The sequence below is a fragment of the Pteropus alecto genome, unplaced genomic scaffold (assembly GCF_000325575.1).
Source record: "Pteropus alecto unplaced genomic scaffold, ASM32557v1 scaffold511, whole genome shotgun sequence".
Taxonomy (NCBI): domain Eukaryota; kingdom Metazoa; phylum Chordata; class Mammalia; order Chiroptera; family Pteropodidae; genus Pteropus; species Pteropus alecto.
This window is the reverse complement of record NW_006431911.1, coordinates 792,133-816,625: the sequence shown is the minus strand read 5'-3', so window position 1 is coordinate 816,625 and position 24,493 is coordinate 792,133. Positions and strand designations below refer to the sequence as shown.

The 24,493-nt window shown below is 40.3% G+C and overlaps 1 protein-coding gene and 1 pseudogene across 1 annotated transcript in view; one reads left to right on the top strand and one right to left on the bottom strand.

The window, feature by feature from the left end:
• The window catches only part of FRMPD4 (FERM and PDZ domain containing 4), a 712,471-nt gene that overhangs the window by 69,527 nt on the left and 618,451 nt on the right, over positions 1–24,493 (top strand). The gene's annotated exons all lie outside the window — the stretch shown is intronic.
• LOC112472311 lies at positions 4,283–4,401 on the bottom strand (annotated as a pseudogene).

The following is a 24,493-nucleotide window of genomic DNA, read 5'->3' as shown; positions in this document are numbered from 1 at the left end:
ACCCTTCTGGGATAAGGACTGTGCTTTGCCCTTTGAAAACTCACTCTCAGGTACAGATGGTTATCCTGTATTATAAATTGTTGCTGACGGGGTTGAACACAATCCTCTCAGGGGACTGCAGCTAATGGGTTGGAAGTTGTCTGTCTTTAAGATACTTGTCGGGGGGAAATCCCATCTTCCCATCCCAATACAGAACTCAAACCCCTAACAGTGGGAAACACGCATACACACAGCCAGCTCTAATAATCACGTCTTTCATTTTTTGTTATTTAAGTTTTCTGTTTATTCAATTTACCTATTTTTTTAATATGTTGTTATCTGATAATCACATTTTAATACCAACTCTCCTTTACGACTCAAGATTTTCATGCTTATTGTACCCTTTCTCTAGAATGTTTTTTCGCTTGTGTCTTGGCTCAAATGTCTCTTTGGAGAAACTTTTTCGTGAATATCTTAATCCAAAATTTGTTCCTGCTCACTGCTCTCTTCCTCCTGACAGACCTTTAATTTTCTTTACAGTACTTGCAATCATCTAGCATTTTAATGCATTTATTAGTTTATTAGCCCTTTTTATTCCCAGCAAGGTATAGGCACTCAACAAATATCCCTTTATTTTGATTTGAAGTTATTGCAACTTTTTCAATATTGGCCTTTTAACTTCATTGTTAAGTTAATACATAAAGGAACGTTCGGAGGGAGATTTAACTATAAGAGATTGAAGAAAAAAGCCTTGTACTTTCTTATTTTCTCTTTCCAAGACTGGCCTCGAGAAAGCTTGTTTATTTAATGACTATCAAGTGCTGTGTACCTGGCACTGAGCTATGTGTTAGCGGAAGGGTAACATTATGCCACTACTAAGCCAGTCTTTTGTCTCTTGGTGAATACTTAAACATCTGACTGTGATTTGGTGCTGGAACTTTCATCTAATATGCATACTATTCTGAGATCTCATGTTACCAAGTACATCAGGATTGTGTTCTCTCCCCTTGGAATTTCATGGGGAAAGAAGCAGCAAAATGATAATGTAGATAAACGGAGTTTTGAGAAGTTGCCTACGATATTCATTTGCCTGTCCTAAAAAAAATGGATTTATTGATTTATTATGCAGTACAGTTTAAATGTTTATAAGTGCATAATTTCCTTATCGAAAACGCTTATAAAGAATATTATAAAAATAAATATAATTTTATTTTTCTTATATCTTATTCTTAAACATTTAAGTCTTTTTATTGGAATATCATTGGAAATTTTTAATTGCGTGTTCGCATTACCAATGGCAACCACTTAATAGCGAATGTTTTCCAAAATGAAGCACATCATAAGTGGGATGTGGGTGAGAGAGCTAAAGCTGATTTCTGCGTATGTCAAATTCTTTATATTTCCCAATTTTATTTTGTGTACACTCTTTGCCATTAAAGTTCTATGTCATATCTTTTGGCTTTCACATTATGCCTTTACAATTTTTTCCTATATTACATCTCTGAAATTCTAATATTTCTAATATTTCCTATATTACATCTCTGAAATTCGAATATTTCTAGTCATTAAATAAACAAGCTTTCTCAAGGACAGTCTTGGAAAGAGAAAATAAGAAAGTACAAGGCTTTTTTTCTTCAATGTCTTATAGTTAAATCTCCCGCCTAACGTTCCTTTATGTATTTCTGTAGCATATATTCTGTAATATTCTGGAATCCCTACAACTTACTGATTTAGTGAAATTATGTGTGCTGTGTGCTATAGCAAATACAAATTTTAAAATTGTCGTTCTCTGTATAAAGGACTTTGAGCTTTCTAGAACATATTCGTCTATAGAGCTGACGTTTTCATTTTTGGATAGCAAAGTTGAACACTATTACTCAGTTATTACATACCTCTTTTTACTCTTCTTTTTATCCAGCTTTAAGTTGAACTTCTTCTGTGAACTGTTCTCTCATAACTCCAGAATACACTGACTGAACACAGAATTTTATTGTAAAGTTAAAATCTTTTTATTCTCCAATATATGCTTATTATCAATGCATGTTTTCTAATTGTTTTCTGTGTAACATAATATTCCCTACTATATTACAAGTTCCTTGGAATTATGTCTCTAACTTATCTCACATTACTCAGTAGCTTCGAATTAATACTTATTAAATTGAATCAAATACAAAAGAGACATCTTCATTAAGAACTTTGTAAATGTAAAGACAGCTCTTGGCATATATTCTGCCCTCCTGTTGGTAGACCTGTTTCTTTATTGTTCTTCCAAGCATTCTGGCTTTTTGAAATTTCATTTATCTTCTGAGTGAGTAGAACGTTTATATCAGCTATCAATTCCTGTATGGCAAACTACCCCAAAACATAATGGCTTAAAACAGAGATTCATTATTTCTCATAATTCTGTGGATTGTGCTCAGCAGGGCGGTTCATCTGCATGAGATCTCGACTGGTACACGAAGCTAGGAGGTCAGCTGGGGGCTAGAATGTCCAAGACATCTATGCTCACATGTCTGGCCCCTCGGCTGCAGGGCCTGGAGCCAGGGCCGTCTGGCCCTCTCCCTCGTCTCATTCAACAGGTTAGCCCGAGCTTCTGCACATGGCAATTGGGTCTTGAGAAGGTAAAAAGGAAAACTGACAGGTTTCCTCAGGCCTCCACCCAGAAGTCGTACAGCTTCACTTCCGCTCCATTCTCTTAGCCCAAACAAAATTCAAGCAGATCCAAGGGCTGAGACTCCACTTCGTGTTGGGAGGGGCAGCAAAGTCACATTATAGAAGGGCAGGTAGAGTGGGAGGAATTGGCGGTGGCCATTTTTCAGGTAATCTGTCACAACAAGATAGCATGAAAGGAATATGAAATCATGTAAATAAACTTTAAAGATTTTGCATCTGAGAAAGCCGAAGCCTAGAGAACTGAGATGGCTTGCCCAGGGGACCACAGTTGGTTTCCTGGACCCTTGCTACACTAAGTGTGGTCGTCCCTGGACCAGTGACATCAGCATCACTGAGAGCTCATTAGCAATGCAGATTCTCAGGCCCCACCGTAGACCTACTGAACCATAGTCTGGTCTCTTCTCACTGTCTCCAGGGGCTCTGAATGTTTGGTAAAGTGCACTGAGAATTTCCATCGTTCTTTTCACTTTCAAAACTGATATAAACACCCACCACCTATGAAAGAACGTTGTATAGCCAGGGACTTGACAGAAAAGGCTTTGTTTACTTAAAACCTATTGTTTTTTTTTTGTTTGTTTGTTTTTGTTTTTAAAGTACTGCCCTTAGCTCTTTATAATTATTATAGAATTTAATACTCACAGCAACCTTGAGGGGTAAATTTTTTTACAATTTTTTTAAATGTTTTTTTAAATTATAATTGCTATACAATGTATTAGTTTCAGGCGTAGGGTTTTCTGACTCCAAAGTCCATGCTCTTAATTATGGGACATATACACTGGCAACCGCCATTTGGCAGCAGTGACGGAATCTGAATGTCTAGGGGGAGAGATGTTAGGAGCCGTAGCGGGTGTCTGGCTTGGTGAGTCGCCGCTTCTTTCCTGGTGCCTCCCACTCCCACCTCGCCTGAAGCGAAGAAGCTGGCATGGATGTGTGACAGATGGCGCGGCCCTGCTCTGCCGTATGTGTGCCGCTCCCCGTTCCTGGGCACACAGCTGCCTGACACAGACCTTGCCAGTTGGGCAGCCGCCTCTTGAGGTGTCTCCAGGGCTGTTGCTCCAAGTGTGGTCCATTGTTTTCTCTGCTTTTCCTTTGTAGACGCGCCTTCCTCGCTCCTTGGGTCTCACCTGGAGCAGAGGGCGCTGTTTGGTTTCTGACGGGGACCAGCGCTGCACATAACAGGTGGCAGGTGGCCGAAGCTCATCCAGAAGTGGGCCGTTCCCTCCTCGCTGCTCTCTTACCAGGAACAAGAGAGGAAGGGGTAAAAAGTGAGCAGCGAGCTCAAGCAGGGGCATTCCTCTTCCTGCATGACCCGGAGCCACGGGAAGAGGGGCGTGAGATCAAAAACTCTAGCATCTGTCCACATTGGAATAGAGCGCTATTTACATCTGCTTTAGTGTGGTCAGCACTTTATGCCAGTGTTGGATGGGTTAATGGTTGACATCTAACACTGAACGTACAGTCTCAGCTGGCTCAGGCGCTACCCGTACTCTCGTTGGATTAAGATCTGTGCTATCACTTTCTTTTTTTTTATTTTTTATTTTTTATTATTTTTAGGCGAGGCAACCTTTGATTGACCTCACAGACTGCAAGGACCTTGTCAGCTTACAATCCCTTATTTTTTTATTTTTTACGCCTACAGCACCTGGTCTTCCTAGGTGGTCTCCCATCCAAGTCCTAACCAGGGCCGACCCTGCTTAGCTTCCGAGTTCAGACGGTATCAGGCTTGTTCGGGGTGGCGTGGCCGTAGACTGCTATCACTTTCTCTGGGTCAATCACTTGACCTTGAGACACCTCAGGTTTCTCATTTGGAAACTGGGAGTTCCCTCCGTCCCTCCTGCTCTGCTGTCTCATCGTAAGGCTGTTGTGAGGAATAAGCGATGACATACACGGAAAGGAATCGCAAAGCCCGGTAACTGTCATTTACTATGCATTTGACAAATGTTATTTAGCAATGTTACAGCTATTGTGAGGGTAGTAACTTTGTCCTGTCTACTGTTGTAACCCCAATTCCCAAAACAGTTCCTAGAACAGAGCAGGTTTTCATTATTTAATGAATGAATGAATGATTCGATGAATGAATTAATGAACACATTTTATAAGACCCTAATAGTTATTTTTGTGCTTGATCAGAAGACTCAGTGGCTTTAGGTGTAGAAGGTTGAGCACTTATTTGTGTGTGTGTGTGTGTGTGTGATCGTGTGTGTATATGTAGGAGATGTATATATAGAGATAGATTTTTCACATACTGCTCGATTGGTGCTGCCTTTTTTTTTTTTTTTTCCTGGAGCTACCTAACTTCTTCCCTCCCTCCCTCTCCTCCTCTTCCTCTTTCTTTCCTCCCTTCCGATTCCTGTTTTGCCTTTGGCGATAAAGTCCTGCCTCAGAGCCTAGCTAAATAGATTGCTTTCATGCTCACAGTAGAGCAGAAAAGACTCACTTGGATAGAGACCCAAGGGCTTTGCCAAGTGCAATAGTACAGCCTCTGTGCTCTAAAGACGGTCTTCAACAATGTGCTTGCTTTTGTTGTAATTCCAGGCAAGCTCCAGGACAGCCCTTCCACAATCCTTCTTGGGTGAAAGGGCAGTCTGCAGGAGTGGGGCACCTCTCCTTCTGGGCCTGTTGGAGGCCTGGAGGTTGTAACCACCACCTGCTTCTTAGCTCCCACGTGTGTTGGAAGGAAGACAGGACGAGCGAAAAGACCCATGCACTGCGATATAACCAGAGGTACCAGATACAGTACATAAACATCTGCCGTGCAGAGGATGGACTTACTCTGTTCAATAATTAAATTCTGTGATGGAGATGAGGGGACTTTTCACAGTTAAAGAAAGGGCAAAGAATAAAAGCAGACTAATGTGTTTTCCTGAAGGGATGTTTGTACAGCAATAATTGGGAATAGAATATGTTCTTGTAGAAACAAAGTTGGGGATGGGTCTCCATCCTGGGGTTTGCTTCAGAATCTATGAGAGCTTTCTCAAGATACACATGACTGGACGTCAGCATTTTGAGCAAAATTTCTGGAGGTTCATCCAGGCTTGTTTACCATGCTGTTAAATAACCCTTTTTATTTTAGAATCATTTCAGATTTACAAAGTTACAAAGATAGCCCAGGTGGTTCCCACTTAGCCTTCACCCAACTCGTCCCATTTTTCACACCTTGGATTTCCATGATACATTGGTATATTGCTCTTAATTAAATTCCAGACTCTATTTAGATCTCACCGGTTTTCCTACCATTCCCTTTTCTGTTCGCCAGTCCCATCCAGGATGCCACATTACATTTAATTGTCATGTCTCCCTAGTCTTTTCTGGTCTGTGACAGTTTCTTTGTCTTTCCTTGTTTTCTGTGACCTTGACAGGCTTGAGGAATCCCAGCCAGGAGTATATTTACTTTTTAAAAGTTCCAAGTTGACTCTGATTTTAAAGGGCACTGCTGTTAGGAACTCTTTCCTATATAGGTGCTTGAACTTACATTTTGTTTTATATTCCCACTGCCCCGGAGTTCTTAAAGGTTTTATTAAGATTTCTTACTGCCCGTCAAGTTATCTATGACGTTTTGGTGACAAATAACCTACTTTTGGCTAGCGATGAAAATATGTTTTGGCTAAAGTATAAACTAATGTAAAGTCAAAATTCAGATCGACCTTATCCAAATGCATTACACGTACAAGCACTTTAGTAGGAGAATCTTTGACTAAGCAAACTTTTATGGCTTTGATAAGGACAGTAATCCTACGTAGAGTGCTGTCAGTGAGGTCCTGTCCTCAGTGACTTAGGTATGGTGAGGCATTTAACTCTGTGATGGCTTTGGATGTGTCACCTTGGCTAGGCTTAACTACAGTCTGAGAAATATGAACTCAAAAGGACCAGAGAGAGTCTCAGATGGTTGTTTTGGACAAGGCAATACTTGTTCTTGCTTGTACGACAAATTACAGTAGAGCCCGGTTTCTTAACCAACTGGTATTGGGGACCAGACAATTCTACTTTGTGGAGCTATTTTGTATATTGTAGGACGTTTAGCAGCTGCCACCAAATGCCACTAAATGGCAGTAGCACCCCTGAGTTATAACAACTAAAAATGTCTCCAGACATTGCTAAATGTGCCCTGGGGGACAAAATGCCACTCAGCTGAGATCCACCGGAATAGACTGAAAATTAGCAGAGGGCTGTTGCACTAGGCTTCAAGATCAAATCTTTAGAACACGAATGAAAACCGTTAGGAAGAATGAATGACAGATCCAGTCACCACCCCGGAGAACAGGGTGCACTTGGGCAAGCGGGAGAAGGAAATTAGGACGAAAGGCCTTGGGTTCATCCAATGTAACAAGCACGACTTCATTAAAATCAACACAGATTTTTTTCTGAACTTAAAAATTAGGCAGCTTTAGGAGAACACAATGGAATCTCCTGCTGCCAGTGGTAGTGCCGAAGAGACCAGTGGATGGGAAGATAAACTGTTGCAGGGTGTAGGTTCATTTTACTTTATATTAAGATGGAGAACATCTGCCTTTTGGTCTTCCATTAGTGCCTACCCAGGGCCTGTGTGCCTTGTTGTTCCAGAAGTCTCTCAACCGTGTAATAGGGAGCGTTCCACCGTGCATAGGTTGTTTTCATCCTGCAGCTGGGTCAATTTTTGCTTCTGACAGTTGTGTAAGCATCCTGAGATTTTATAGCCATTTTAAGTCACTATTTATATTTGCACCTGAATGCTTTTTCCAGTATTTTTAAATCTTCTCTAATCAAGTTACCCTTCTGCTTTAGATGAATATGTAAGAGTTCGAGGATCCGTTCCTTTAAAGGAACTGTCCCTTATTGATGCTCTACGACGTGAGTTCTCAATTTCAGGCTTCTAGCCATTGAGTTCCGAATGACTTCTATGTAATTGGACAGACACTCTTCTTCAACTTTTCAGGCTGTCATCGTTTAGATAATCCAGTTAGCTTTCCTGAATCTCGCAGGCATATGTATTTTTAAGATGGGAATTCAGACTTTCTCCCGCAGTATTCCTCTCTTATCTTTGTACCCCCTAGTGCAGCGGTCTCCGACCTTTATGGCACCAGGGACCGGTGCCCCTACAAGAATCTAATGCCTGAGGATCTGAGGCGGAGCTGAGGCGGTGATGCCAGCGCTGGGGAATGGCTGCAAATACACATGAAGCTTCGCTCGCTGGCCTGCTGCTCACCTGCTGTGCAGCCGGGTTCCTAACAGGCCAGACTGGTACCAGTCCACGGCCTGGGAGTTGGGGATTCCTGCCTTTGTGCCAGACTGGTGTTTGTAAAGAGGCCAAGGTGCTTTAAGAGTCCTTGCTTAGTTCACATCAAGTGGCCAGCAGCAGTGAAATACACTCTGGCTGAGCCCCGACACCAGTCAGCATGTGGCACAGGGCCGAGCAGCTGAACTGCTCCCCAAAGGGTATTTAAACAGGCGCTTCTGGAACTGGGAGGTACCCATCAGTCACCTGGGCCTCTCGTTCAAATGCAGATGCCAATTCAGTAGGTCTCCAACAGGGCCCGTGACTCTGCATTTCTAGCAAGCTCCCGGAGGATGCTGATGCTGCTGGTCTCTGGGGACAGACGGCACTTCGAATAGTGAGGATTTAACTCAGTCTTGTGGTTGGATGTCTGGAAGCTGTTAAAGTCAGAATCTGAGTTAATCTGGATGCAAGTTACTTAACATTCACTTCACCTAGCTTTCCTCGAAAATCTTGACAATTACTGTTTCAGTTTTCTGCTGTAAAATATATGAAACATGGATGAGTTCCAAAAACATTATGTTGAGCAAAAAAATCCAGACACAAAAGAGTCTGATTCCGTTTACAGGAAATTCCAGAACAAGCGAAACTGATCTAGAGTGACAGAAATTAGATCAGTGGTTTCCTGGGGCTGGGGTGGGTGGCGACGTTGGGGTTGTCTAAATTTGTTAGGGATATTAATGGTCCGTATATTTTTGGAGATAATACTGATAGAAACAGTGTGATTTCTAGAACAGCTTCAGAATGATCTGCTGGGGGAAATGGGTGGCGGTATAGCTAAAACAAGAGTGGCCATGTGTTGATAATTGTTAGAGCTGGGTGTTGGCCGCATGGCTCTCATTATACTATTCCTTACTGTGTGTGTGTGTGTGTGTGTGTGAATGTTACCAGAATACAGACTTATACAAAAAAAGTGATTTTTTTTTCTGTCGAGATGTTTCTTACGATACGTGTTTTTTTTTAGGAATGTAGGAGATGTTATCACCAAAGACTGCTTTTATTCATTTATTCAACATACATTCATTGTGCACCTACTATGTGCCATGCACTGTGCTACATAACGGGGAGACATCAGTGGATGAAGCTGGGGAAAAAACCAAACAAACTGGTGTCACCGCACTCGCATTCTAGTGCGGAAGACAGACAGTTAACTGATTCACAGTAAATATGTAAATTAATCATATCGTATGTTGGACATTTACATCAAGTGCGGAAGGAAGTGAGGGCTTTAGCCCATGAGGATAATAGGACAGAACATTTTAGGCAAAGAGCAAAGTCAACGAGAAGGTCTCGGGCAGAAGCAGTCTGAGGCTCAAGCAAAAGAGGCCCTTGTGACTGCGAGGGGAATGCTGTGCGTGGGAGGGGAGGGGGCTGTAAGAAGGGAGATCAGGGCAGTAATAGGTCCATACCAGTCACCGCAGTGACAGGCATTCTTAGATAGAGGCCACCTGAGAGTCTTGAGCAGCGTGGCGCGCCCTGACTGCTGTGTCGAGAGTAGATTTTAGGGGGCAAGTGTGAAAGTAAAGGGAACCAGCAGGTGGGCGGCTCTGCTCACTTGCACTGTCTCCAGTGCCTTCTCTCGGGCGCTGCGTGTAGATGGCTCCCTACCCTATTCACAGCCAAAGATACCCTCCTCTCTTCCTGTCTCTCCTCTCCTCTGAAATATCCTTCAATTTGAAACACACTCCTGAACCTTGCTACCCACACTTGGGCAGCATCAGCCTCACCTGGGAGGAGCCTCAGTGATGCCCCATCACTAATCCAAGTGAGAGACTACGGGAGAGTCAGACGAGATGGAAGCTTTGCAGATGGGAAGAAGCCAGATTCTGGAAATAATTTAAAACTAGAGCTGACAGGATTTTCTGACGGATTTGATGTAGACTGGGAGAGTACCAGTGAGTGAAAGATGTCTTCAAGGTTGGAGCCCAAGTAAATGGAAAAATGGAGTTCCCTTTGAGATGGGAAGACTAATTTGGGTGTCTGAGTAAGGGTTTAAAGCTTTGTTTGACAAACCTTTCACTCTGCAATGAACATAACGTCTAACTTCATAAAGACAGACTCATGGTTGTGCGATAGCTTCATAAAAACTACAAAATGGCTTTTCCATCAAAGTATATTTGAAGAGGTAATGGGGAATGCACGAAGTCTGAACGATATATTTGTAGGGTATTTTGTGTGATGTTAGCAGCTAATGGCAATAGGTTCTACATTCCTCTCTTTGACGTCCTGATTTTTCATGCCGAAAATGCACCTGGATAATTGAGGATGTATTTGCTTCCTTTCAGGATGTGGCTGGTGACTGTAACAAGAGGAATGTTGCAGAATAATTTTAGTGCAGGAGAAAATGGCTGGAGAGTTTATTATAGACTGAAAGCTGACATCAACCTTAATCTCATTTTCGCTTGCCTTGACTCAGGAGTGATGCTGGCTTTGTTCGCAACTGACGCTTTGTGCCGCTAACCTCCCCCTTATATACTTGTTTATTTTTTATGGTCACCCACTGACATCTTTCTCTTCTCATGAGGGCTAAGGGTTAGGGTTTAAATGATAGATAACATAATATGTTAATGATTATTTAGCCCTGGTCACTGAGTTACCCTAATAATACATTCATTTTTGTGAAGAGTTTTGGATGTAAGTACACATTCACTTAAATGGACTATCATATGAAAGAATTTTTATGTTGACTATTGGGTCATTTTGTAGCAACATTAGGGAGCACAATTTCAAATGGACAGTATTCCTCCCTTGCCACCAATTTGTTATTCACCATCAGTATATGATTCCCTGAATCATTTTCTGCTATTACCACAACCCCATAATGATACAAAAGTGTCGGGTATTAAAGAATTATCCAAATGCCTGGTCTTTAGAAAAATACTCTATTAGTGTTACAGGGGTCCAGGCTTCCGAACAGCTTTGGTTAGATGAATTTTTCTCAGGTCTGTTAGGAACCGAGTTCCTCGTTTCTCTTTTGCCTTTTCATCCAATTGTAAGCAATCCTATATGAAAGATATAATAGTTTGACAGATTATTAAATTGCCTTTCGGTGAGATTTGTTATTTAACTCTCACCCCAGAAAAAACAATTAGTAGGAGTGTGCTCTGTGGCTGCTAACGCTTGGCGTGGGAAGTCATCTCTTAGACCAGAACCAGGATGGAAATGGCGGTGGCCTCTTATCTCTCTCTCTCACCCACTATGAGGTCGAATTTCCAGAAGGAAAATGAATGGCTGAGCAAAGAGCACAGGTGAGGGCCAGGAGCATGGCGGGGAGGTTACTGCAGTAATCCAGGGGAATGATGAGGGAGCCCGGCACCACTGGGCTGGCTGTGGAGCTCGTGGGAGGTAGGTAGATTTGAGGTTTTAAATTATGGGGCTAACAGGATTTGCCGATGGCATTAATACATGATTTATTTGGGTCACGTTAACTCCAAGGTTTTTGGCCTGAATAACTGGAAGAATGTAATCGATAGTCCTCCGATAGTCTTGGAGGACTGTAGAAAGGAAACTGAAGAAGGCAGGATTTGGAAGAATGAAGTAGAATCGAGCAGGAGGCAGCTGCCATTTTTCATTTTGTTTACATTATCCAAAGCTTTCTAGTAAATGAAAAACGCTACAAAAGATCAGTGGCGTGTGTTTTTATGGCAGTATTGAGCATGGACTTTAACTCCGAAATGAACCGTATTGCCCTAGTTTTCCAAACTATAATATTTTCGATTTTAAAATTGATGCTAATGTAACACTCCTATTGAAGAACAATCGAATCAGACTTTGGTTGAAGAACAAATTGAAGCAAACCCCATTTATATGTGGTCTAAATTTCTTGACTCAGAACGTCAAAATATTGAGTGTGGCGATCAAATAATGATGCCGATTAATAAACCACACGGAAACCCATTCTCAATTCTTTACAGCCCTAATTCCCCTTCTCCAATTTAAACCCAAATCACAATTCCATTTTGTTCAAGTTCCGTATTTTAAATTCCATACTCTCTTGTTTGAAGTCAAGACATTTTTAAATTACAAATTTAAAAGTCATTAAATTATATCGGAAACCCAGTACTCGAATCATAGTTGTAAATTTAGATTCTATGTTCTCCAGCCAAAGCTCTATAGAAATTTCTCTTTGTAGCCTTCCAGTTTGTCTTTTTTAAATTACTGTTATTTTAAATCCTATTTGGATTTGAAAACGTCCTGCCGTTTTGAGTCTAATTTTGAGAATATTAAGCGCAACATCAGGATATTGTGGAAGCATTGTCAATTTATTTTGAAATGGTCACATTTATCTCTTTCTCTTTCAAGTGGGTGGGTACAAATAGTTATCATCTGGTTTAAAGGATTGTCATTTTTATTTTTTATGGTATGTTTTTCAAGAACGACCAGACAGAGCTCTCCATCATAATGGAGAGATTTCAGGAAGTGCTGCCTTACTCACTGAACCCAAGTAATTAAGGGGAGACTTTTCCAATAAGCTCTAGGCTAGGGAGGGTGTACATCTCTTCATCAAGCCCTGTTGATCCTTGACCTTTTTGTTTGAAGGGCAAGGAACACTTAAGATGTTGGCTTCAAGGAAGGAAAGAGCTTGATTTGGGTTTTATTAACATTCAATTTTGTCCTACCAACATCGAGTCAAGTGGTTTTACACAATTAGCTGAAACCGATATCGAATTTCCTGTCTTGGCCCTGACTCCCACCCTTCTCAGGAAGCAAGTTGGAATTGACTCTGCGTCAGCCTTGACCTCCAAGACCCATGGGAGGGCAATGCTCCCTAGCCACCTTGTAGGAATATCAACAATGGCCATACTAGGACAGTGTCGTTATTGATCTTCAATTGCCGTTCTCACTTTAATGTTAAGACTCTGAAGTCTTGACCTTGTCCTCATAGCTCTTGAGCTTTTAGAATATGTTTATTTTTAAAGATACAACAATATTATTGACATGTAGAGAATAAATCTATTTTGGGTGATAATGGAAGTAGCTCCTCAAATAGTAAGACTGGGTTTTTTTTTTTTCTATTACTTTCTGTGGTAGACAGACATTTGCCCTTTTCCTTGCCACCAGGAACTCACTTTTATTTAGGTTGTTGCAATGTGTCCAACCCTCGGTGATAAGTCTAACCAGTGGTCTAAACTGGCGGTCTAAATAAGTGCATGGTCATTCCATTTCCCTTGGACAAATATTCCCTTTTCCAGACCCTCTTGTAAATTAGGTGGCCACGTGACTTTTGGTCAATGAGACATGAGGGTAAGGCTGAGAGATAAGCAGGAGAGATTTTACTCCTGACAAAAGAGAGAGAGAGAGTTTGGAAGGACACCTCCTCTGTCCCATACTTTTTCCTTTCTTCCAGCCTTGAACGTGGTTATAAGATGTGTGCCTAGGTTCGCAGCATCCATCTTGAAATCGTGAGGTTACAAATTAAGGCAAAATGCTGAGAGTGGCAAAGTGGAAAGTTAAAAATGATCATGAGTCACTGGTGATTTTGTCGATCCAAGGCATCAAACCAGCAACTCCCTACTTTATATTTCGAGATAATAAAATATATTGTCTTCATTGTTAATAATGCTAGTTATCAATAAGAAGCATGCTGTACTGATTCAGCTTCCATTGTATTTATTCTTCAAGCAAACCATCCACATACTTTACTTTGTGGAAGTAAGCTTGGTCTGCTAGAAAGAGCCCTGAATTAACTCAAGCTTGCGCTCTAGTCTTAGAACATTTAGATTTGAATGCCGACTATTCATCAGATTCTGCGCTACCTACTGGGAATATTAAGATTGCTCATATGTGGTCTTAACCGCAAAGGATTTTAGAAACAAGTCGGAGATTGGCTTAAAATAGATAAGTTTGATACAGCGAGTCAAGTATAACAACAGAAGTATCGACTACAAGATATTGGAGCAAAAACTGGGGTTATAGACTTTATTTTGTGAGGCACAGAGAAAGCTTCTGAACAGAAGATAATCTTTAAAACTTTATTGAGATATAATTTACAAACAATGACATTCACCACTTTTATATGTAAATTTCATGTACAATTGTGTAGCAGCCACTAAAACCAATATAGAGAGTATGTACATCACTCTGAAAAGTTCCCTTTATGATTAATCCTCTTCCCAAATCTTCTGTTCCTGGCAAACTCTGGCTTTCATTCTGTTCCTATAGTCTTGCCTTTTCTAGAATGCGAAATCAAGTGCTTAGTTTCCTCTCATTTTCAAAGTTAGTTTTGCTAGATTTGAATTCTTGGTTAACAGCTTTTCTTTTGCTTTTTAGTATTCATTATTTATAATAAGAAGTCAGCTTTTTAATTACATTTTTATACTGTATATAAAGTTGTTTTCCTTTTGCTGCTTTCAAGATTTTCCACGGCTTTTAACAGTTTGACTACGGTGTGTCTAGGTCCAGATCTCTGTGTGTGTATTCTACTTAGGATTTAGTGAGCTTCCTGAGTCTGTAGATTAACGTGTATTATCAAATTTGGGAAGGTTGCGACAATTATTTCTTCAAATATTCTATTTGTCTCTCTCCTCTCCTGTTACTTCCATTACACGTAGCTTGGTACACCAGATGTTATTCCACAAGTCTCTGAGTCTGCTAATTTTTCTTTCATTTTTTTCGTCTATTGTTCAGATTGGTGATTCTATTAATCAGTTTTCAAGTTTACCGATATTTTCTGCTGTCTCAAGTCTGCTGCTAAGCCCATTTAGTGAATTTATCATTTCACTTATGGGAGTTTTAACTCCAGAGTTTTCATTTGGTTATTTTTACTATGGTTTCTATTGCTATATTGATGTTCCCAATTTCTTGAATCATTAACATTACATTTGTATTTAATTCTTAAAAAAACATGGTTTCTCTTAACTCATTGAATGTGTTTATAATGATAACTGCTTTGAAGTCTTTGCTGAATCCAGCATCTGAATCTGAATACTGTCTTTTTTTTCTCCTCCTTTTGTATTCCTGTGTATGGCTTGGACTTTCCTGTTTCTTTGTCTCATTTCATTGTTGAAATAGAGATTGAAAGCTAGATGTTTTAGATAATATATTGTAGAAACTGTGAGTTCTGCAGTTTTTCCTCTTAGGGTTGTTTTTGCTGATTTGTTGTTGTTGTTATATTCTGTTTAGTAACTTGCTTTGCTTTGATCTGTGGAATCTTTCCCACCCTTCCCTCAATCCCCATGTTTGTGACTCTGATGTCTCTGCTGTTTTTACTATTTGTTGGGTTGGTTGGTTTTATTTTTAACCTGGCTTCCTATGTATCACTCTTTTGTCTGTGTAGCTTAGTTTTCAGTTGGTGATTAGACAGAAATTGTGCTAGGATAATTTATATCAGTACGGAGTCTGCTTTCTGCTGATGGATCTGTGTGTGGGTGTGTAAGCACTTTCAAAGTTGAGGCCGTTTTCAGTCTTCTTTAATTTTTTACTGGGTCTTCTTGGGCCTTCCTCGCATGTGCGAGCAACCTCCCAACCTCCCAGTTATCCAGCAATGTGTAGAGAGCTGGGGCCCACCCAAGTCGGCCCTGTGCTTGCACACAGCCTCTCAATTATCCAAGGATGTGTAGGGAGTATTTCTAGGCCTTTTATGGGTCTCTAATTTTCAAGATCTCCCTGTTAAATTTCTGGCTTGCCATTTCGTCTGTCACTCATCTCCAGCGGGATTACAACCTCAGGCTAACAGAGCTATGGACTCTTCCTTTTTTTTTTCCCAAGCGAATTTGTCATTTTGGCCGATAATAACCTGATCATGGATTTTTCACCCTCTACTCCAAATCCAGGCAGCTCCCTCTAGCAGCAAATGTTCTGTTTTACATTATCAGCCCTACCTCACACTACTACAAAGTATCATTACTTTGCTGATTAATCTGGGTGAGTGGATGGCAGTGTGCATGATCAGTTCCAGGAAAGAATGCCACAGACTCACTATTTTACTCAAAGTTCACCAGTTTTTCATGAATAAATACATCTCAATTTGTTGTCTGCCTTCAGTTTATTTTGGGAGATTTGAAATGGTTTGGCAATTGTCCAGTTTTGGAATTGGCTTTGGGGAGAGATTTGCTGCTTTACTCTGCTCTTACTGAAAATCTTGCTTTTATATTTATTAGTTTTTGAATGTTAGATCTTTCATTCCTAGAATAAATTTGATTTGATCATGGCATATTATACTTTGTATGTATTGCTACAGTTGATTTCTTAACATTTTATTAAGAATTTTCCTATCTGTGTTCACAACTGATATTTCTCGTTTTCTTGTAATATCATTGTTTCGTTTCGGTATCAGAGTAATGTTAGATTCAAAAATTTAGTTGAAAATATTCCCCCGCCTTCTAGTTTTTGGAAAAGTCTGTATATAAGTGGTCTTATTTCTTCTTTAAATAATAGGTAGAACTCACCATTGCAGCTATCCGGGTCTGGCGTTTCCTTTTGGGGACGATTTTAAATAACAAATTCTATTACTTTAATAGATACAGGCTGTTTCATTTTTTCCTGAATGAGCTTTGATAGTTTGCGTCTCTCAAGAAATTTATCCATTCTACCTAAATTTTGAAGTTTATTGCTGTAACATTGGTCATACTATTCCCTTTATATCCCTTAATGTCTGTAGGATCTATGGTGATGTCTCCTTTTTCATTCCTGATATTGTTCATACCTATGTGTATTCCCCTAATTTCTTGATCGGCCTGCCTAAATTCTTTTTAAATTTTGTTTATCTTCTCAATAATGGTTTCGTTGAGTTTATTGTCTTTCTATTTTGTTTTACTGATTCCTGCTCTTTATTCTGCTGCTTACTTTTGGTTTCATTTGCTTTTCTTTTTCAGGTTTTCTTGAGTGAAAGTTTGGGACACTGATTTCAGATCGTTCTTCTTTTCTAATATATTTATTTAATGCTATAATTCTCTAAACCTGTTTTAGCTTCATCCCGCAAATTTTAATGTTGCGTTCTCATTTTTAAAATTCTTTTAAATATTTTCTAATACCCTTTGTGATTTTTCCCTTCAACATATGCCTTATTTGGAATTTTATTGCCTAATTTCTATGATCAGCTAGATTTCAGATGGTTCTCCAAGTCATTTCTTATAATTTGGTTGTAATTTTAATGCAGTCCTGGGAGGAGGCGAACCCTGCTTTTACCTAGCCTGCCATCTTGACCAAAACCTGCTTAATTTCTAAATATAAGAGATTTTCCCAGTATCTTTCTCTTAATTGTTTTCTAGTTCAGTTTTGTTATAGTCAGAGAACATACTTTTAATCTGAAATGTATTGAGATTTGTTTTTTTTGTCCCAGGATATGTTCTACCTTGGTAATTGTTGTATACATACTTTAGTATATGTGCTGCCAAAGCAAGCATTATACATACTTTAAAAGTACGTATATTCTTTTGTTGTTGGATGGAATGTTTTATACATGATAATGATATCAAGTTGGTTGATAATGTTTGCCAAGTCTTTTATATCACTACTGATTTATTGCTCACCTATTCAATCAACTTCCGGGAAAGGAATTTTGAAACTTCCAATTGTAATTTTTTATTTGTCCATTTCAAGAAATCTTCAAGATCTGAAACTTCTCCACTCACTAGCCACGTGATTGTAAACGAAGCTGTTAAGCTCATGGGACTCAGTTTCTTCATGGTTAAAATGCTGATTTTCTCTCTTCTCACCTCAGAGGGTTGTTGTATTCACCAAAATGGATAAATCAAGAAAAAGCTTTGTAAACCATATACTACTGTGTTATCTCATAATGCCCATGTTGTGGCATTCCATAAATATAAACATAATTTATCATAATATAGTAATAGAACACATGACTTTACATATGTAATGTGATTCTCCTATCAAAGTCTCGAGCCATTCGTAGATACGCACATGTCAAGACATAGGATAATGCCTGGTAGGACTTAGGCATTTGTCTTTTGTGAATTAATATTAAACATCCATAATAGACTTTCAACATCACCATTTTCATCATCATTTCTCAAGAAATATAGTTACTTTTGCTGTTAGAAAGAAGTATAAATGTCACCCTTAAATTTGCCAAGAATCCCTGTAGAGATGCCGTCTATTCTGCTTAGTTGTTAACAGCATTATATTTGGCTCGTTGTTGTTAGTCTAACACAAGGGTCAGCAAACATTTTCTGTAAAGGGGCAGATAGTAAATAGTTAGGCTTTACAGTCTCTATCTCAACTAGTCAACTCTGCTATTGTAGTGCAAAAGCAACCATAGACAATATGTGAAGGAATAAACATAGCTGTGCTCCAATAAAACTTTATTGACAAAAACAGCTGGTGGCCTTGCTTTGACCTATGGGCTATAGTTTGCCAGCCCCTGATATAGATAATAACCTCAGTTTTGCTTTCCCTGATTCAAATACTACATCTGTTCATCTCTATACGTATATTTGATAACTGAGAGATGTGACAAGATGTTCTCTTCAGGGAGAGTGACAGGTCAGAAGGATAGAAGGATGAAAGAAATTAGGATGGTCATTTGGGCTGATTTCGAACTCCCTATAGTGAAAGCAATATAGAAGCCAAGGTTAACAGAATTATTCAAGTACTTTAGGAGACCCTGACCACAATTATGAAAGCCTTGTGGGGCTGACGGCCAAAGTGTGGCACCACGTTGTGGCAAGAGGGCTTCTCTGCCCTTCTGAATGAACTCCGGCTCCATGTTGACACCTTGGAGAGCAGCCACATAGAGACTCTTGGGCATAATTTTGGTGGGACCTGATAGGTGCTGGCAGCAGGGAGGCTCCTCCTGGAGATAGAGTAGACAAGGGATGAAGACGAGGTTAGCAAGAGCAAGAAAGGAGACCAGGGTAGACATCTAGGATGGATTGTATCAGGCAGACATATTATGGACACATGTAAGCATTATCTCGAGAACAGTCCAGTTGCTTTACAAGTGAGAGCTACTGAGCTAGAGGATATTAAAGTAACAAGGAGAAATAGCTGAGATAAGCCAAAGTCGTGCCACAGCCAGATCTGGCCAGAGAATAGAAGATGGGCAGGCAAGAGCCATATTCCTTCCTTCAAGGTGCTTTAATGGTAGCATGGAGGTGGTATCGTGGCTCTGCTTGTGTGTTTAACTGACTGGATAGTTATCAGTAAGAGATCATCAGTGCAGAGAAAGAGGAAGCCTTTCATAGTCTCCTTCAACTGCAGAGGCTGGGTCCTTCCTCATCAGAAGCCTCCAAAGCAGAGGAAGAACATGCCCTTGGTCTTGTCAATTGAAGCTGGCAGTTAAGGGGAAAGTGAGTTTTTTTGGAAGCTACTCCCAGCCTCTTTTATTATTCTTTGCCTCTTAGTTTGAAAGTATAGCCAGGATGGCGCCACATTTTTCTATGTAGCTCAGCCTTAGAAAGTTACCCTTAGAAATGGAAACTCATGCTTAACACAGGACGAATTCTTCTCTTCTCAGAAATCAAAAAGGAGATCATTTACCAGAAAGAAATTTTTCTCCGTCTTCCATCTAAACGGTTGACACAATGATCGGACAGTTTTAGTTCACTACTGCTCTCATAGGTTAAGTAGCAAATGGCTTCTTGGGATAATAACACATAAAAGAAATATAAAAGCTCAGATTCCTCTGAAGACAAAAACGTCACTTGACAGATGAGTCCACTGGCCTGACAAGCTAATGAACTTATCTTGACCTATAGAGAAAAAAACATCTTATGTATACATGATGACAAAATGAGATTTGGAGCTCTGCCTGTGGATTTCCTTTTGACCTAATAGACAATTTTAAAATGCCTTATTGATTCTTGCAAATTTTTATATGTGGAAGCACTTTGTTGTCCAATCACAGTTGTAGGACAGAACAACAAATTGCTTATTTTATGAGATATATATATATACACATACACATATATATATACACATGTGTATACATATATATTCTGATATATGTATATATATTTATTTATTCTGATATATGTATATATATCAGAATTCTGATATATGTATATATATTCTGATATATGTATATATATCAGAATAAACGAGATTACAAAAAAAGAGGCTTCTTCTAGACAATAGGAAAACCGAAAAGGGAATTTGCAGACTGCCAGCTCTGCCCCAGGCATAGGACTGGGTGGGTGCTGTAGTTTTATTGCTTTACATTTCATTTAATTCCAAGATGATTATCATTATCCAATTTTAGAGATAAAGAAACTAATGTTAAAGGAGATTAAGAAACTGACCCTTAAAGGGGGCCTGTAGCTTTTAAGTGGCCAAGTCGAGATTAGTATTCATATGTGCCTCCAAAGCCAATGGTCCTTATAGTTCTCTACTTTTGTTCAGCCTGTGCTTCACAGTCTTTATTGGGTCTATGTACTTCAGAGAGAGCTTAGAATATGCAGATTCCTGAACCCTGGCTCCAGAGTTGATAATTCCGTTGCTTTTGGATAGACGTGGTCTGGAATTCCCATTTTCCCAGGCATGGCCTATAATTATGCTGACTGTCTGAAGACGATACTTGGAGGGCTGCTGGTCTGCCCCTGAGGTTTACCAAGTACCAATGCTTGGTGCCTCACCCCAGATTCTGGAATTGGGCCCAGGCATCAATATGTAAAAGTATAGTCCCACCCACTCCGGGCCCTAGTCATTCTGATGGACAGTGAGGGTTGTGAATCTCTGGTCTAAGATGTTTCCGGTCTCATTTTCATCACTGAGTAATTGCATGATCACTGACCACCCTCGCTCCTCCATAATGTATTGGACTGGGATGGTTGTTAATATTATGTGCCAACCTGAGGTTAAGGGATGCCCAGCTAGCTGATAAAACATCATTTTGGGTTACGTCTGTGAGGGTGTTTGCGGAAGAGATTAGCATTTGAATCAGTGGACTGAATAAAGAAGATGAGCCCTCATCAATTCAATCCTATAGGGTGACTGGGAAGAGAACAGAAAGGCAGAGGAAAGAGGAATTCTCAGCCTCCATAACCACATGAGCCAACTCCTATAATAAATCTCCATATATGTGTGTGTGTGTGTGCGCGCGCGCGTGCGTGCATGTGTATCTCCTATTGATTCTGTTTCTCTGGAGAACTCGATTAAGACATGGACTCTACCTTCAATATCTCTTTAAGATACCTGGGTCTTAGAGGCAAACTAGTTGATATTGGATGCATTCTTCATTGCTTAGTAAAAACCCTAAATATATACGGTTACTTTTAGAATGAAAAATTTACATGTTTTCACTTTGGCAAATAGGGAAAAACACAATATTTGCAAGTAAAATCTGATTGTGTTTCAGCACTTCTTGTAGCATGAAGATCAAGAATTTTCCCAAAGCTATGAACTAGAATGGGAGAAAAAGGACAAGGGCCAAAGGCAGTAGGTAGAATGAGCAGGGGTCGGGTCAAGGTTTTCAATGGGACTTCCAGCGAACTCTGGTGAAAACAGATATGGAGAAAAGGTAATAACAGTTTACATTTGATCATTATAGTCATTTTAACTAAGACAGTGAGAGCTGCCAATACATCCTAGAATTCTAGTTCTGCTAGAATTCTGTGACTTGAAGAACACCAGCCTACAACTCTGTATTCCGTGAATATTTCCTGGATGAATTAATTCTTCCAGATTTATAGAAGATTCATAGATGTGGAAAGTGAATTCGTCCTTTTTGTTTAAAAGGTTACTGCATTTAGCATGGTGTGTTGCATCTAAACAGCATGTCGCACAGCGTCCTTCAATTCTGGTATCTGAATAACTAGGTAAGAATTTGTGTTTTTAAAAAAGTCATATTAGTGCACTGAGTTCCTGGAGCAGAACAGTGCCTGCCCAGGGGTCACAAGCTCAAATGCCCACGGGGGGCCAGGCAGGTAAACTAGATAGGAGTACTGAGCAGATGTAAAACAAGAAGGGATAATGGGAAACAATGGAACCATTTGAACATGCAAATCGTATCTGAAAGCATTTAAATACACATTTCTAAAAAAACGTTGTGCGTTGGTGGAATAAAACACGTCCAAGGGCCATCACTTTATAACCCCTGATCCAAACAAAACCAATTAGTATCCTGGTACAGTCTTATATTCTACAGCTTCAAAGTCATAATCCCTTGAAGTATTCGAAAATTATTTACAACTTTGAACATACCACTTGGTCGCCAGGCTCTCTTCTCTTCTTGAGAAAGAAAACAAAACTCCAAACACATAAACAACCTTGTGTGTTCTTTAAACTGTAGCAGCTGGTGGCTAAACATATGGCAAAATTATTTCTATGGATATTGTTATTCTCTGTGTACTATGCAGAAGGGGGAAGAAAAATAAACTTTTCACGTATATACGTTAAATAATGTGGTGTAGACACAACATATGCTGCCTTTGTCACTTAGATATTTTCACACCGAGTTGCGAATAGTGTTCAGAAATTTAAACTAATATAACTTCTTGATGCAGATATCTGCCATAGTTTCTAAGCATACATCTCCATAGGATATGGATTTATTTATTTAGGGATAAAAGAAAAAAAAGCTTTCTAGCAGCATGAAACAAATAGCTTTCAGGACGTGCCTGCCTTCCTGTAGCTGACTTTTATTTCCTAATGAAAGTGGCACAGTATGCTGACCTTATACATGTTATTAGATGTTGACCTGTAAATATAAATAAGAATCGTCAATAAGCGGAATTATATTTCTGAACACAGAGGTTAAATTCTCCTCTAAGCTGCAGGAGGTTGCTCTGTGAGCTTGCAGTATCAAAAAGTAATGAAACGGTTTTTGAGAAACATTTTCAATTAGAGTAGTTCAGCGAATTTTCCAAGGCTAGGGATTGTTCAGCATGTGCTACAGAATAGGAACGTGGCAACATAGTCTCTCAGTGGTAAGGGTAGAAAAGTCACCCTACATTTTTATGGCAGAAAAGGAAATAGACCTATTTCAATCTAACAGACATCATCAGAGCTGGCTCCTGGGGCATCTGGTAATGAACAGGCCATGGTCCCTGAGTTCATGTGGAGAGGAGTGTCGTACAGAGCCGCGTTGTCCAATGTGGTGGCCAAAAGCCACACGTGGCTGTTTACTGAAAATTAAATAAAATGTGAAACCCAGTTTGTCAGTCATACTGGCCACACCGCAAGTGCTCAGTAACCACATGCTGTGACTACCACATATGATAGCAAAGATAGAGATTATATCCATCATCATAGAAAGTTCCATTGGATGGCACTGCTGTAGAAGAAAATCAGGAACTCATCTCCGGAGTCAGAGTGGCTAGGATTGAAACCAAGAAGATCCCCCTGTGTCAGATGGGGAGGGTGCTTTTAAGAGCACTGCCTCGAGGATTAATTGAGTTTATCAGATGAGGTACTTTTATAAGTACCTGGCCTATGGGAAATGTATGATAGATATAGTGGAGCATTCCTCGGTCGAGGTTCAGTAGAATATTCTGAACACCTAGAAGATGTAGCACGTTAAGTTTGCCACACAGTTTGAGGAAGCTTCGTGGAAATGTTGGCATTTCCATTGGGCCTAGAATGATGAATTTCATCAAGACAGGAAGTAATTGGAAAGGAAGGATGTTCAGCCCACGCAAAGGCACGGGGACATGAAATCGTGTGGTGCATCCGGGCAATGGCGGATGGCCCGATTTGTCTGTGGAACAGGGAGAACACCAAAGGCGAGGCTGCAAGGGAAGGAGATAGATTATGCTTTGCCGTGCATGCCACACTCAGGAGGCCAGATTTTATTTTATCAAATAAGGAGCCAGCAGGGGATTTCGACGTGACCGTACCTAAGTTTTGGAAAGATAACTATTGTGGTGATATTGTGGAACATGGGTTAAAGTGGGGGTCCGGCAGTCGGGAAGGAGAAAGGGAGATCATGAGATCTTGAACTAAGGCTGAGAAAGTATGGAGGGAGAGGAGAGAGGCGTGTCGATAAATCTTGAGGCTGAATTTCCTGTGAAGACATGGGAAAGGGGGCTTCGGAGACAACTTGTCGAGCTTCTGACTTGGGTAGAGATGCTCTTACTAAAACAGAGATTTCGGGAGAAGGGCCGGACGGGCATCTTCCGTGACGCCTTCTGTGACCTCTCCAGACAGTGATGACAGCTCCTGTTTTGTCTTACATTCTAGCTCCAGATGACAGCTGCTATCAGCCACCAGCACTGCCCTGTGCTGATCTCAATCACACTGTGATGCGATGGGCTGTGAGTTCCATGAGGACAGGACCAGACGGTGTGGGCACCGCCACGCGCTGTCTCGTGGACGTGCTCTTGACCTATTTCTTACCAACAGACACGCCCTCATACTAAAATGCCAGATACTTGCGTCCCCAGCTTCCCTTGCCACTAAGGCATGGACTTGTAATTCGGTCCTAGCCAATGTGAATCGGAACTACTGGGGCTGAGGCTGGGCAAAAACTTTCTTCCTTGACAGAGCGAGATGGGAAGCTTCCCTCCGCTTCCTGCTTTAAGACATTGTTCTGTGAAAATGTAACAATTCGAGCTGTGGCCATCATATTGCCACAATGAGGTTAATATGAATAGACCATTAGAAGATGACGCTGCACCTGATATTGTTGAAACCCTAAATCCAACATGGAAGTGCCCTTTTCCTCACACCTCTCCTCACTCTTTACATCCCCTT